Below are 12,928 nucleotides of genomic sequence, written 5' to 3'. Positions count from 1 at the left end.
CTCCTTGCCTTTAAGTGCATGACCCGGAAGTCATGTATATTACTTCTGTCACATCCTATCAGCCAGCACTTAGTGACATACCTACAGCTAGCTGCAGAGGGAGTGGAAGTTGAGAAAGAATCTCTATCTGTGAAGCCATGTATCCAACTAAAATTAGGAGTTCTATTCTCACAGGAAGATGGGGAGAATAGTATTATAGGAATACTGGAAAATAGCAGGAAGCCTTTGCCAAATGATGTTGCATGTTACTAAATAATTTCTGTATTCTGTACAGAGATAATTTTATTGTTTCAATCAGGGACTCATTCTAAATATTTTGAATGATTAAACCCTAAAAACAGAAATCAATTATTCTGTTGGCAGCTTCTTTTCCAGGGCTTTTACCTTAGTAGCGTCCACAAAATCATAAATTCATTCAACAAATATTTTTGAGCACCTATTGTGCCAGGGATCTTTCTAGGCAGGTAAACACTCTCATTTCATACCTACTAACAACTTTATTCTAATATATTATCTCTGTCGAAGACATTACATTAGAACATATAGTAAACACAACTTGGGAAGTAAGTAAAGGCTCCTAAAAGCGTGGGAATGAGTATTGGGATTCATAGTTGTTAGAATACTAATTAAAGAGGGGTTGGGGGAACACCAGCCCTAGGAAATCTCCATCAGCCCTACAAATTCACCCCCCAGTAAACATGGACCCCCAACAACAGCCCGTTTACTATGCAAACGTAGTTTCAAGGGAAGTAAGTCCTCTAGCTCCGTTTTCCAAAAGATTGTCATCCTTGCACCTGTCCTTTCTAGAAATTCTAGACCACTCCCGGTGTGGGGATGTGTACCGATATTTAGGTGCTAACTCTCCCTCAACCCTCCTAATGGGAAGATAAAATAGATCCTGAAATAAGAGGCAGTCTGCATGTGTCAGTGTCTTTCCCAAGTTGTGTTTTTTAAAAAGAAAGAAAAGCGAGCAGGCAAATACTAAGCACTCCACCTGGCATGACTTCAGAATGCTTCTGATTAAGATATTCCGCTTATTGTTAGTCAAAGATCTAGGCCTGCTTTGCTCTACATAAAGAGACGCTCTGCTTCTCAGCTGCCTGCGCGCATCCTCTTACATGTCCTTAGGGTGCTGGAACAGCAGGGCTTCTCTAAATGGTTCTTAGGCTCGAAGAACATGAAAAGAAGCAGCGAAGGGCTCCTTGAAAGCATTTACATTGATGAGTAATATGTATCGACAGTACATTTTTTCCTTTTCTTACTATAAAGCGAAAGCGTTTGTGCACTGCTTTCCGTGGTTAGCACCAAGGGGAACTGAGTCGGTGGCAGCGTGGCCAGCAGCGGGAGTTGGCTGAAATTAATGAAGTGAGGCGGTTTGGGCAGCACCATTCTCACTCCTCAACCACTCCCTTGTACTTTAACTGGTTGCAATTCAAGGGGCATGGAGGGGTGTGCAAAGTAGAAAGAGCCAGGAGCATTTGTTTGCGATTTAGTCACCTGTCAGGTGGTTGGGGAGGAAGCCACAGATTTAAACTAAAAGAAAAAAAAATCTTTTATTTTCTATAGTGTGAATCAGAGCAGTTAAATACCAATAACAGCTAACACTTCTTGAGCCCCTGCTACATGCCAGACATTCTTCTAAGTGTTTTACATATCATTATCCTATTTGGTTCCTACAAATAACTCTCTGTGGTAGGTGCTCTAATTATTGGGCTGTTGGAAAAGTCACGATGTATTTTTTTCTATGTTTTTCGTTGCAAAAATGTGTCATGACTTTTCCGAAAACCCAATATTTCCATGTTGCAACTATGAAACAGGCTGGGAGAGGTTCGGGCTTTAAATAACTGGCCCAGGAGTCTATCCTCGGCTGTCTGACTCCAGAGCGAGCGTGCCATCCAGTAGGCACTACTGCCTTAGAAAATATTTGAATCCCCAGTTGTCATTTTCCCCTAGGTTTACATCTCGGTTATTGCCACAGGTGATTGGCGTAGATTTGTGTTGCCTAATGGAAGAGGGAATGGGGTTAAATCATAAACAAGAGAACGCTTTAATAGGATGATGTTCAAAAAAACTGCAAAGACTTCGTGCCTTTTTCCTGAGTGCTTGCTGGCACATTTCTTGCTGTAGGGAAGGAAGGGAGGCATAACAGTACTAGGTTCTATATAAAGCAATTTATTATTTTTTGAAAAGTGATAATGGCCTTGTTTTCGTCTTAAGAGTTGAGAGTGGCAACAGACTGATAGCACCCTCAGAAGCGTGCACTCAGCAAGATTCCCTAAATAGTTCTTTCCTCTCCAGTCCTGACCCAGTAACCTCTGGGCCATTCTATTCCCTGGCATCTCCCGTATAGGGCCCCAAAGAGTATGCTGATGCCTGCAACATCCTTTTAGGATGTGAAGACCTGTAGACAAATGGCTCCTGGGGATGGGAACATATCAAAACGTAATCCTTACTCATAACAGAATTGAGTTTGGTGTGAACCCAGCAATCAGGCAATGAAAGGTGAGTGCATTAACCTACCATGTTATCTGTATAGGAGTTTTATATCTTAAATGGAACAGACATCCCCGCAAAACAATAATGAACTGAGATTAATGAGTTACAGGTGACCCTCAGACACGGGAAGGTTGACTTTGGATAAGCACCCACAAAGGTCAAGTGCTTATCTGAATTAACCACAAGTCTTGGATCTGGGGTAAAAATAAAGGACGAGAAATACCCTAGGGAGAGGCTTTCTTCAACCTGAGTTTTGTGTTCTTTCTTACTTTCTGCAATGGATTGGGCCCCGTCCTTTTATTGTGGCATTTGCACACACATCTCTGGCCTAAACCAGATCTCAACATCGTGGAAATAGTATGAAAACCCAGAGCAGTGCTTTTCAGATTTTGAGGGTTTCAGAATGGGTTGTAGACCAATTATTTTTGCTAACATAGAATTGAGTCTTTTTGACAGAGGCTGTGTAAGAACTGGATGGAATCTTTACAACTGTAGTCGCTTTGCCAGGTACTGACTTGTAGATTTGCATCTGTCTCATTGTGCGATGCAAATATGTGGTGGTAATGATAACGTCTGTGTTTATTACTCTCATCCTTGGGTCAGTTTTAATATTTCCATTGAAGACAGAATAATTAATCCCCAGAGCAGAGCTCTATTCATCATTTATTGAAAAACACATTTGACACCTCCTCCATTCATTAAGTGAAGCTGTATCCCCCATAGAGGGCATCTGCTGGGCTTTCTCTTAGGACCCTGCCAGCAAGGTGAGTAGACTGGGAGAGGTCTGATGCCTTAGGAGAAGTTTAGTATAGAGGGTGGAGTGCTCATGTGGGAAGGTGAGCATACACTCACCTGATACAAATTACCAGGGTGTCTCCACTGGTAGATAGCATCCTAGTCCAGGTGTGTTGACAGCAATAGCGATAGAAAGAAACAGCTCTCATGCACCCCTGCCAGAATTTGGAAATGAGGGAAATAAGATGACTTCTGTGAACAAAACTTGAAAAAACAACATGGACTGAAATGGAGCAAAATAGATAGCAAAACAGATAGCCCTAGAAAGGCCCTAAGAAACCTGAGCAAATATATTAACACATGCAAAGAAAGAATGTGGGATTCTGAAGGGGGTTGGTCAGCCCTGGGAGGTGCTTGAAAGGGAGGGAGTCCCTGTGGCAAAAGTTAGCCGAGCTGGCCCTTGCTTTGCGCCCTGGAAGACGGGGCCTGGCTAAAGTCTTTTCAGACTGGGGTAAGCATCAACTAAACATGTACTCAGATGGGTATGGAGTGCCACAATGTATCAGGCATATGTCAGGCTTTGGGGGAAAGTGCTGAGTATGGAGATTACCTCTGGAGGCAGAGGACTGACCTGAGCCAGTCTGGAAGGAGGGCACATTCACACAAGGAAGAAAAGGGCAGCCTGTGGGCTCTCAGCCTATCTAAGGAAGCAACTGTAGACAGGAGATGCAAAAGACGTGTAAGAGTTCAACAGTGGGAGGAGGGGTATACGTAAGGAGGTTCCCTCAACCAGAGACAGCGTTTGCTCAGGGCACCCGGCTGGCAGCAGGTTTGAGGGATGACAGGAGGCAAGCATGGCTGGACCCACAGTGGTTTTAGATAATATTTGTTGAGTACTTAGTAGGTGTCAGAAGTGGTTTACTCTCCAGAGTTTCTTCACAATCCTATGAAATAAACATGATCTTTATTCCTATTTTACTGATAAGGAAATTATGGTGCAATATAAATAAGTGAATCACCTAAGCTTGGAAGTAGAGGAACTGGGATTTGAACCACGAAAGCATGGTTGCAGAGCCCATGCTCTTAAGCAATCTGATAATGAAGGCAGAGGCTGAAGTAGCCAGACCATGTAGGGCCAGGAGGTTAAGGATTTTGTCTTCTCCTAAGAACAGTGTCCAGTTTCAGAGGAGCGACCTCGTCAAATGCATGCTTTGGAAAAAAATCACCCTGGCTGCAATGTGATTAGATACCAGTTTTCTAAAATCTGATTATGATTTTGCCTCCTGTGTAAGTCTGCAGAGAAGAGCAATGCACAGAGCATATGAACTTAAAGAATTTTGCTCACCAAGAGAGCCATTCCTTACTATAAATTAATATACTGGCTTTTGAGCATGCTATGGCTTTTCAAAATTTCTGACGGTAGGGAGAGAATATGTTGTTCCTGTGGTTTGGAGTATTATAGTTCCTGCAACAGTTATTTCTAATGTAAATTAATAAAATGGTACCTTGGTTTGATATCTGAGACTTACGAGATAGATTAGGCAGCCTGCCCTAGAAAGATTGAATTGATGGACTTTCTGAAAATATGAAGTTTCTGATTTGCAATACCGAAGATCAGGCTTTGTCTAGACCACAGTAAACTTGCCAATGTTACGACTTTGCCTGTGGCTGCTCAGGAGGGGGCCTGCTGCCTTTTCCCAAGGGGTGACAGTTGACAACCCACAACATCACTAGGGCTGTGTACAACAGCCATAAGTCCTTCTCCTCCTCTTCTTCCTCCTTCTCTTTCTTCTTTCTCCTCCTCCTCTTTCTTAGGTGATATTTAGAAACCTAGACAGATAGGCCCTATTGGGAAAGTCAGCCAGCAAGTGTCAGGTTCAGAGCCTTTTGATGGGTCCCAACAAGAACAGCATAAGGTATCAAGCCTTAAGGAACTGTGGTATTAGACAGAGAAATAAGAGAGAACCCCACTTAACATAACTGGGGAGCAAGATGGAAACTGAACCTTGGTTTCACAACAGGGGGCCAGCATAAGAGCCATTCAGTCTGGAGATATAAACCTGGACAGAGTGTAGAGATGGTATTTAAAGCTGTGTAACTGATGAGATCCTCAATGAATTGAACATGGTTAGAGAAAAGACAAGGTCAGAACCCTAAGCCCTGGGGCACTCCAACTCTTAGATGCAGGGAAGTAAAGAGGCATCAAAAAAGGAGACAAAGAGGGATCGGCTGAGTGGCGCATTGATTAAGAGCTGGCTTGGGACACCAGCTCTGAGCAGCAGGACCCCGGTTCGGATCCCACATGAGGGCCAGTGACACTGCCCTCTACAGCTAAGATGGTGAACAACAGCTTGACCTGGAGCTGGGCTGCTCTGAGTCGCTGGCAACGGTGTAGGCTGCAGCCTCTGCTGCAGTGGGCTGCCGTGAGCTACTGTGTGTGGCCGGCAGCCAGCGTGAGTGGCTGGCAGCTGGTGTGAGCTGCCAAGAGCCGCCGTGAGTGGCTCTCCAGAGGCCGGTGACCAATCTGCCTCAGCCGGGAAGAGTGCAATGATACCAACATGGGCCAGTGAAGCGACGTCCTCCACAACTAGACTGAAGAACAAAAGGACAGCAACTTGTCTGTTCCCCTTCCCCCGATTCCCCAGAGCTGTTCTCCCCAATTCCCCAATAAAATCTTCAAAAAAAAAAGAAAGGAGACAAAGAAGAAAGCAAAGAAGTGGGGAGACCCTCAGTAGAGCATGGTTTTGTGGAAGGCAAGTTAAGTGTTTCAAAGGGGAGAAAGTGATCAACTACATAAAATTTTTACAAGCAAGACAAAGACTGAGAATTGGCTGATGGATTTGCCAGTGTGGAGGTCCTCGGTGATTATAACTGGAGCAGTTTTGATGTCTGCAAAGTGGGGTGGTGATTGGATTGGGTTCAAGTGAGAATGGGAGGAGAGAAATTACCAGGGAATATAAACAATTTCTTTGAGAAGTTTTGTTGTCAAGAGGTGCCAAGAAAATGGAGCAATAGTTGGAGGGGGATGTGGTGTCAAAAGATGTTTGTTTTTATTTTTAATGAAAGAGCAAGTGCATGTTTGTATGTTATGGCAATGGTCCAGGAAAATGGAGGGAAACTGATGATGCAGGAGAGAGGGGGAGAATTGCTAGAGAAATGTCCTTGTGGCATTGGGAGGGGATGGGCTCTAGTACACAAGTGGGGGCTGGCCTTGGCTGAGAGCCCCAGTCATCCATCCAGAGTCCCAGGAGGGAAAACAGGGTGTATGGGCTCTGATGCTGGTAGGTGGGGAGATGTGGTAGTGAGACATGGAGAAGATCTTTCTGGATGTTTCTATTTTCTTGGTGAAATAGCAAAGAAGTGAATGATGATGAGTGAGCAGGTTGTGGGGGATTGAGGAAAGAGAAGGGCTGAAAGAGTTGTTCAGGAATGGACAAGGGCACCATAGGATATTTAGGCAGCATTATTGGTCCACAGGAGGTTATAATGATGAGGAATTTAGAATGAGATCAGCCAGCATGGTTATGTGTTTTTCTCCATCACATTGAGTTGCAGGGATGCTGGCATTGAAGAGACAGAAAGTTGGATTTAATCAGGCGTGAGAATTTACCAGTACAATGTAGTGAGAGACGAGCAAAAAGAATGAGGATGCTTGCAAGAGAAGAATAATAATGATGGATCATGGAATTTAAGTAGGATAAGGAGGAGGAAAGGGAGGACACAAGAGGGACAAGGACAGTGACAAGGTGGGAGGATCAATAGAGTCTGAGTCCTAGTAGAGTAAAAATATATGTGACCCAAATGGCATTTCTGGCCTTTATACTAATAAATCTCTCAAACTCTTGATGTTCACATTTTTTTCAGTAGTGACAGAGATAATAATGATATTTTTAGGTTTCTTTTTCTGAGGCTAGGCCTCCTCTGTTGGAAGTTATTACTGGGGAAGTGACAGCATCAGTGCTTGTAGACGAGAGAGAGGAGAGGGAGAGTGTTGGTTTCTCATCAAGGAGGAAAATGACTGGGATAGGGTAGCAGGTCTCAGAGTTTCTAGTCTCCTGGGTTTTATGTTCCTAGAATTGTAGGAGGAGGTGTTTAGACTCCAAGTCTCTCTCTCTTTCTCTCTCTTAAGCACACACACACACACACACACACACACACACGCACGCACACACACATCTCACATGTGCATTTTTCTTTTTTACCAGGAATTAGGATAGTGCCCAATACCAGGTGTGTGGTCTGTCAGTGATTCTTCCAAGGTTTTCGGGACTAAGAGGAAGTCCATAGAGAGCCTAAGATAAGGTGAAAAGTTAAGAAAGGAAAAGGCAGGAGGAAAAGCCTTTTATAGATAATGTTTTACCTTAGAATTTAGTTTATGGATGATCTGAAGTAATGTTATATGGAATATGTAGTAGAAACCCAATAATCATTTCATGAGGGAATATGGCTATAAAAATATGACAGATGTCTTTGTGTAGTGACCAAAAGAGGTAGTTACCTGAAGCTGATCTTTTGGGAATTCTCCTCTTTATGGATTATCTCAGCAGCTGCCTGCCCTCTGCCCTCTGGTCTCAGCCAAAGGACTTTTAAATAAGAAATGGGCTTTGTCGATCATCCAGACCTTTTCTTTCTTTTTTTTTTCCAGGTGTTAGAACTGAAACCTAGCGAAGTGAAATATGTGTTCCCATATTCTGTGGTGACGTGGGTACCATATTCTGGCCTGTGGCTGAGATGAACCCATGCCCTTCGTCCATGCTTCTGTTGGAGATTTGTCCTCTGTCATGGCTGCTCTTGTCCTGTATTAAAAGTATGGCTTGTCCTCAGGTTGAGATGCCCTCCCCCTGACCCAGGGAGCACAAACTCACTACATCCTATACTGTTATGCAAAGGATGGAACAAGGAGTTCTGGGGATTTTTAGCAAATTGGATATAAACCTTATCACAAAAACAATCAGGGATCGGGGATGAGGGGGAACAAGGTTTTTACCCCTCTTTAGAATAAATTTTATGTAAGAGATATAAAAATAGTAACAGCAAACTATTAGAAAGAGCTTGGGTTTTGGAGTCCAACAGTAATGATAATTGTATGTACTGAGTGCTTACTCTATGCTGGGCGGCGTGCCTTCTCACATCCCAGTATCACTGCTTATGGGATCTTGGGCAAGTTACCTCATTTCTTTGAATGTTATTTCACCCCCCCCAGAAATAAACCAATACTAATGCCTTTTTTGCATGCTTTTTTTTTAAATATTAAATTTTTACATCATCTAAAAGTATCTGGCATATACCAGGTGCTCAATAAATGTTAATTTGTTCTTTCTACCCTTCCCTTCAAGCTTCCTGAGGTTTAAAAATACTTTTCCAAATTTTGAGCTGTTCAAAAATCTCAACAGCAAGGAGAGAATGGTTATGATTAAAACCATTTGATATTGTGTGTTCAGTTTTGTAATGTAGCCTGATATCAACAGCCAAGATCTTTGTCCTGAAGGGAATTTCAATATTCAGCAAGTGGGGCTGATTTAATAGCCATTAATTCCGAGGATATGTTCAAGTTCAAAGTCCATCTGTTTTAAAATGTAAATTGCTCTTTTTTTGTATTTTGTATTGGAATTTCGGAACAAATGCTGTCACTTTTCTTTTTCTTTGCATGGGATTTCAGGCGCCTTTATTATCACAGAGTCCTATTATTGTGACACCTCACACAGGAAATGCACACTCTGACATTAGGCACCAAATTGCTGAAATATCCTGTGTTTTCTATTCATTAAAGCCCTAAAGCACTATGTGCAAATTCCCTTACTTTAATTACACACCTCAGGGATGTGCAGGCCAAAAAAAAGCAGCCAGTCAGACAAAAAGCCAGGTCTTTGCCAAAAAACCCCAGCCCCCTAAACTGGTAAACATTTATTTTCAGCTGGGGAAATCTGCTATTAATTCATATAGTGACTTTCCCAGCTGAAATAATGAGCCAAGCCAAGTGAACCAAATGTTCGCAGTGAGCAAACATGAACAGTAGGGAATCAGGCCATCTCTTATTTACATGTGTGTTCCTTCAGCAGTTAAGGAACATTTGTACGTTTCCCTTTTACCTGGAAGCATACCAGGGTTTATGCTTTAAGACTCTTCGTTTTCAAGCAGAGCTGATAGGCTGGATTGTAGAGAGATGTTTTAAGAATCAAAAGAAGAGAAAAATCACCAAACCAAATTATTTATTAGGGATTAAAAGCAAAGTCTCTTCGCCAGCCTCACTGACCTCCTATTTTATTTGCAGGCCTTAAAAATCAGAATTAGCAAAAACATGAGATTTTGAGGACAATGCCATTTTGGAATTTTTTTTTAAGTTAAGAAAAATTCTGAACTTATAAACAGCACAGTTTATTGTTCCATAAAGCAAATTAGGAATTAAAGTACATTATAAAAAGTTTTTAAACTTTTCAGGGAGTCTTTTTTTCATTTCCATTTTCTTGCAAAGCTTTAGAATGTAGAAAATAGGAAAGGAAACAGCTACCCACGGGCACTATACATATGACAAGGTAGAATATTATTTACACTTACTTTTTGAGGTCTAGTCACAAAATGAACTCAGGTTCTAGAACAGAAAGTTGCACTATGTGTATAAAACTGAATAAAAAGTAGTTTGTAGAACAGCATGCATGAAGGCTTCATGGAGAAGCAGTTAAATTAACACATAAAATAGCAAAGTAGGAGAGTCAGTCAATATATTGATTAATTCCGTTGACAATGCAAAGTATCTACTCAACAATTAACCATTTGACATTTTTCTTGGTATACAGAAGTTTAAAAGTCCCAAAACCCAACTCATATAAAGATATAATCAATAATTGGGAGCTTTACTGCCTCTCTTAACATAAGCTTGGATGCAGAGTTTTAATTTCATCTCAAAAAATAAGATACTTTACATTTTAACGAAGGTGTGATTTTTTTATTATAACAAACCTGAGGAGGAAAAAAAAAAGTAGCTTTTAATTCACAGCACTTTAAAATCAAGGTTAATCACCTCCAACCCTTTTTCCTAAATGAAAATTTTAGCAGATACATGATTTTTTAGCAATGAATAAATGAATAAAATGTATGAGAATATTTTGTGTGTGTGTTCTGTAAGAAGCAGCAATGCCCTATTAATTTTGACAGACAACTTGGCATTAGCCATTTTAAAATCCAACATGGAATAAAGTTATGCCTTACTAGTCTCTCTATATTTTTGTCAAGAGATGAGCATTTTGCCAGATTTTTAATAATCTGCCAAGAGCTTTGTCAGTCCGTTTATTGAGCTCCGCGTGGTGATGCCAGTTTTGTCCACCACCCCACTGGGTGTAACGCTGCCCGTCACAGCTCACATAACTCCTCCCCTGCAATTAGACAAAGTCAACACAGTAATCACTCCCCACCCGCCCTGAGGTACCTGCGCTATCAACAGTGCGGATTCCGAAGCCTGAATAAGCTTTGCTTTGTCACTGCCTCCCCACCCCAATTAGGACTTTTTTCCTGCCCAGGCAATTTAGCACCAACACCATGGGTGGACCAGATAACTCTTTTTAAAAAGCTCGTTTCAGTCATTCTTCTGCCCATCCCCCCTCCCCCAGCCCAACCCAATCAATTCTTTCTCCACCCCCTTTTCACTACTTCCTCCACCACCCTCCGCTCGGAGCGCCCCTCACTCCTCCCCCGCCAAAACAGCACTCTCAAAGAGAAATCGGAGTCTGCAAGGAGGCAGCTTGCAGCCCTTAACTAGTTACCATGCCGACTGCAGCCTGTGCTGAGGAATGTGCTGCTGCCACACTGAACTCCATGAAAAGATGAAGAAAATGTGCAGGCAATACTAGTTTGGCTGCGATGCTGGGGAACCTGAGACAGGGCTGTTGGTATGGAAAGATCTCACCACATGCAATTTGCAAACATGCCAACTCAATAGCGTGTGATAGGCCCTGGATGGCATTTAGAGGTCCTGGAGTCCTCAAGGTCTGGAAAGGAGTAAGAGGTAGATAGGAAAGCTGCTTCATGAAACAATGCTTGCTCCTTAGAAATAGGAGGTTTATTCATTTTAATAAGAACCTGTGCAAAATGCTAAACGAGATTGAACTTCTTATAAGCCTTCCTCTTCTGAGTCCAATCATGAAAACTTCAAGAGATTTATCTGCACCTTACTTTTGACTGGCCATAGGAAAAAAAAAACCTAAACCTGACTTTCTGTCCTAAAAGTCATCAGTAGAACTCCTATGATACCGGGGTTGTGTTGTCAGGAACTTCCATGGAGCTGTAAATCACAAACAATATTTCTTGAGCAATTGCACAGAAGAGAGGATTGTTTTCATTTGTGAGGAGAAAGGTGGAAGCAGAATACAGTCCATGAAGAACAAAGTTCCAAGAGTTTACGAGTTCCATGACCTTTTCATCTAGATGAAGAAAGACTTGGGTCTCCTCCCTGTGCTTCCAGGGAGTCTCCCTTGGTCTGGAGAACTGGGCTACCATGAAACAATCCTTAGTTTAGGGGTGTTCTTGGGATGTTGAGAGAAAATATAGGACCACCATGGGGGCTATGTCCACTCCAACAAAATTCGTTTCCAAAACTCCTCTTCCTGCTCCCCGTTGATGTGAACCAGAGACTGCCTGGGATTTCCCAGAGTGAGTGGGGAAATTTTCTCAGAATGAGGATGACACAGGATCACTACCTACAACCTCACACTCAGGTTCATAAAATTTCTTTCTTTGGCCTTTTCAGTCTTCCACATTGATTGATTCCAAACTGTCCTGCACATCACTGGCAATATAGTTTTCCATGCTTGCCAACTCGACCCTGTCTTCTCATTGCCCACAGCCTCCCTACGGTTCCTCATTGCCATGGCAACCACATGTCCTGGATTTTTCAGGACATTTTGATTTCAAATATTCTGTCATGTGGTCAGACCATGTGTCAGATCATATGCCAAAAGATATGGCCTGATTTGGGTTTTGAAAATATTGTCACTATACCCATGCTCCCATTACTCCCCAGATATGCCTGTTGTTTATCCTTCCTTTTTTGGCAAACTAGAAAATAGTGTTTCTCTTTTACTATAATAATACCTTTTATTTTTACATACTGTTTTGCAGAGTGCTTTCACATAATCATCTCAATGGGTCTTTTCCTTCCTGTGAAGTAAGACAAGATAGGAGACATTATTTCAATTGTATAGATGCAAACAATTGGGGCACAGAGTAGTGAATTAATTTCCTATCATATCGATAGTGGCAAAATGATTAGAATCGCAGGCTCCTGACTCATTGTCTTTTATCTCTAACATGTTGCTTCCAAATATAAATGTGATGCTTTATACTCTAGGTTTGTTTGCATTTTTTTCCTGAAAGATTGTCTTTTAGGGGACCATGTGATTGTAGATAAACTCTTTCCTAACTTATGCTGCATATCAGCTCACAAAGTTGAGTGAGAGTTGGGGGAAAGGCTTTAATAAAGGTGGAAGAACTGGGGGCTGAGATGTTAATTACCAATGTCATATGTAATTTACAAAACAAGAGAGAAAGAGAAGAAGGGAGGAGGAGAGGGAAAGAGAGAAGAAGGAAAGGAGGAAAAGAAGTCCAGGGAATCTGTCCAAAAGTTAGTTACACCATTGATATTTCTAAAAGACAGACTTATTTAGCACATGCCTAGCGATGATGGGAAACATCTGCTTCTTCATAT

At 42.0% G+C, this 12,928-nt stretch overlaps 1 long non-coding RNA gene across 1 annotated transcript; it reads right to left on the bottom strand.

Moving 5' to 3' along the window:
• Positions 1-10,159: 10,159 nt before the first annotated feature.
• LOC109384043 (uncharacterized) lies at positions 10,160-11,416 on the bottom strand. The gene is made up of 2 exons (XR_002124338.1): positions 10,989-11,416; positions 10,160-10,601 (listed from the first exon to the last, which is right to left on the bottom strand). It is a non-coding gene; the product is annotated as an uncharacterized LOC109384043 (long non-coding RNA).
• Between the last annotated feature and the right edge of the window lie 1,512 nt (positions 11,417-12,928).

The sequence above is a fragment of the Hipposideros armiger genome, unplaced genomic scaffold (genome assembly GCF_001890085.2).
Source record: "Hipposideros armiger isolate ML-2016 unplaced genomic scaffold, ASM189008v1 scaffold_5, whole genome shotgun sequence".
Taxonomy (NCBI): Eukaryota; Metazoa; Chordata; class Mammalia; order Chiroptera; family Hipposideridae; genus Hipposideros; species Hipposideros armiger.
This window is presented reverse-complemented; position numbering and strand designations above follow the sequence as displayed.